This window comes from Notothenia coriiceps, unplaced genomic scaffold, assembly GCF_000735185.1.
Source record: "Notothenia coriiceps isolate Sejong01 unplaced genomic scaffold, NC01 NC01_scaffold00029861, whole genome shotgun sequence".
In the NCBI taxonomy this organism is placed as follows: Eukaryota; Metazoa; Chordata; class Actinopteri; order Perciformes; family Nototheniidae; genus Notothenia; species Notothenia coriiceps.
The window spans coordinates 1-3,325 of record NW_011362562.1 but is presented as its reverse complement, the minus strand read 5'-3'; the positions used below and the strand labels follow the sequence as shown (position 1 = coordinate 3,325).

Here is a 3,325-nt window from a genome sequence, read left to right as displayed (position 1 = left end):
GCAGGGATTGTTGCCTGAAGGCATGTTTCCTTCATGCAAACACAGTGTGACAGCTGACTGATGCTAAACACACACACACACACACACACACACACACACACACACACACACACACACACACACACACAACACACACTCTGTTATTCAGTGTGTATCAGTTACCGCATGTTGCGATTGGGTCTATTCAGCTTATATTTACCGCTAATAACATGATAATGCTATCAGTCTTCATGTTAGCAACCTTTATCACAGGTCCAATATGAGTGCTACATGCTAATGCTACATGCTAATGCTACAGGGTGCTCACCTTCGGCCACGCCCCCGTCAGTTGAGTCGTTGCTCATCCCAAAAGTGAAATCTGGACCAGGAACTGAAAACCCTCTGGAGACGGACCGACCCAGAGAGGCCTGCAGGGGGCATCATCATCATCATCATCATCATCATCATCATCATCATCATCATCATCATCATCATCATCATCTGTGTCTCACCTTGATGTGCAGCGGGTTGGTCAGCATGGAGTCTCTCATCACACCAAGCCTGGGGGAGGACATGGTACCTGAGAGGAGGAGGAGGAGGAGGAAGAGGAATACACCTGACTGAAGATTCACTCCATTTAAAGGTTATTTATGGACAATAACTTTAATTTAAAGGTAGTTTGAAGGTAGTAAAGTTAATTTAACGGTGATTTATGTACAATATCTTTGATTTAAAGGTAGTAACCACGATATAAAGTGAATTTAAAAGTAGTAAAGTTAGTATTTAAAGGTAGTTAGTATTTAAAAAGCCTCACCTGTTCGTTTCTGTGTCTCGGACGTATCGCAATGTTGCTATGGAGACAGGACGCTAACGTGACGTAAGCTGCTACGTGCATTACGTGGCAGTTCAACCGGAAGTTCCAGAGTAAAGTTTAACTGTGTAAAGAAATGTATGATTTTAATACAAAACACATCTAATATAACGTAATATTCTCTTTTACTCTTTCACAGGAATTCCTCAGAATCAATTTAATATATTAAATTATCACTACATTGCTATTATAACCTTATATTAATGTTATTACTGTGACTGTGCTCTGTCAAATATCTAATAACATTACATTGATAATTATCATTATTTATTATATAATATGTTCAACCTTGTGTTTTTATCATAATACCTCTTTAAATTAATGTAATTATTTTTATTTCACAGATAATTCTGTATGTCATTTAAAAATGTTTTTATTTGAAATGTATTTACATGTTTTAACTCCACGCAGCACGGAAGTGACGTCAGGCTCAGTTTGACAAAGATCGTCTCTGTTAGCGGCAGCTGCTCTCATGTCTGCCCGGATAAAGCTGCCTGTTTCGGACATAAACTCTTGTCTCTGACCGGTTCTCTGTGTGTCCCCGGTGCTTCTGGAGGAATGCTCCGGCTCTGGTTCTTCTCGGTGGGGCTGTGGCTACTCGCCCCCCGCTGTGGGAGCTCCTCTGCCCGGCTGTACACGGAGGAGGACCCGCTGGTGATCCTGAGCGGCGGCAGTTTCAGTCCGTCCGTCACTAACTCCTCCTCGGCCTGGTTCATCCAGTTCTACTCCTCCTGGTGCGGACACTGCATCCAGTACTCCGAGACCTGGAAGAATCTGGCCCGGGACGTGCAAGGTACAGCAGAAACCATTCAAACACCATGCAAACACCATGCAAACACAATGAACAGCATGCAAACACAGCAGGGGGGGAAGCAACACCAGAACCAGACTCCATGCACAAAACTGCTAATTACTCCATTAGGCGTTATGGGTCAAACTGGGTGTATGTTAAAAATACAACTCGGTGGGTTTTCTGATGTAACCATAACCCCTCTTTAGTTCGGCATCAATTTATAATCCCAACATGAATAACTAATAACAGCACATTCAAACGTGTGATGCAGAACTAAATAGGAGTTATGGTTTAAGGGTACCGGTACTTAAAGGTTTCCAGTGGGGTTAGGAAACCTTAAAGTGGTAGGTTATTAAATAAGGTTTAGATTGGCAGTTCTTAAAAGGATGATTAATAATAGCTTTGAGTAGATTCTCCTAATATTGATCCGAATCGAACAGCTGTTACTGACACGTGTCTGTTCTCCTTTGTAAACACCAGCACCAGACTCCATGTAGAGAACTACTAATTACTTAATTCAAACTCTATGCTTTATACTGGGAGTGTGTTAAAATACCACTGGGTGTGTTTTCTGATGCTTTCATAACTCCTCCTTAGTTCGGCATCATCAATATATAATCCCAACATCAATAATTAATAACATTAAATCGTGTTTTTAGAAACGTGTGATGCTCATTAAGTCAGGGGTTCAGTGGTGTTGGGCAACCTGAAAGTGGTCGTTTTTTAAATGAGGTTTTGAATGATGAAAAATGAAATGCTTTAAAATAACCTTTTCTGTATTCTTTCATCAGCTGTTTGTCTCTGGTTGTTGTTGTTGTTGTTGTTGTTATCAACAGATGCTATTAGGTTTGGTCAACAGGTGGCCGGGCTGAATCACAGGAAGATATAAAAACAGTTTGATGGTTTTTAAGATAAAATTCAGCTTTCTGTGTGTTCCCTCTCCTGGAGTGTGTTAGGGTTAAAATCCCAGGAACCCAGTGACATCACTATGTAACAGTGCTCCAACACATGTACGTGATAGGCTAAAGGGGCGGGACATCTCTAAGCTGGTTGACCAATCACAACACAGCCGGCCAGCTAACCAATCAGAGTAGCTCTGGTTTCAGACAGGGGGTGAAAAGAGGTGCTGCAGCACATTAGAGCATGGAGACATGTAGAGACACTACATACTGATATACACCTGAACATCAGCAGGAGAGAACTCTTTAAAGTAGAGACTCTACGTACTGATATACACCTGAACATCAGCAGGAGAGGACTCTTTAAAGTAGAGACACTACATACTGATATACACCTGAACATCAGCAGGAGAGGACTCTTTAAAGTAGAGACACTACATACTGATATACACCTGAACATCAGCAGGAGAGGACTCTTTAAAGTAGAGACACTACATACTGATATACACCTGAACATCAGCAGGAGAGGACTCTTTAAAGTAGAGACACTACATACTGATATACACCTGAACATCAGCAGGAGAGGACTCTTTAAAGTAGAGACACTACATACTGATATACACCTGAACATCAGCAGGAGAGGACTCTTTAAAGTAGAGACACTACATACTGATATACACCTGAACATCAGCAGGAGAGGACTCTTTAAAGTAGAGACACTACATACTGATATACACCTGAACATCAGCAGGAGAGGACTCTTTAAAGTGGAGACACTACATA

The 3,325-nt window shown here is 41.5% G+C and overlaps 1 long non-coding RNA gene across 1 annotated transcript; it reads right to left on the bottom strand.

Annotated features, from left to right (window-relative positions):
• Positions 1-312: 312 nt before the first annotated feature.
• On the bottom strand, positions 313-901 carry LOC104959092 (uncharacterized). Its single transcript, XR_799827.1, has 3 exons — positions 794-901; positions 492-559; positions 313-407 (listed from the first exon to the last, which is right to left on the bottom strand). It is a non-coding gene; the product is annotated as an uncharacterized lncRNA (long non-coding RNA).
• Positions 902-3,325: the final 2,424 nt, after the last annotated feature.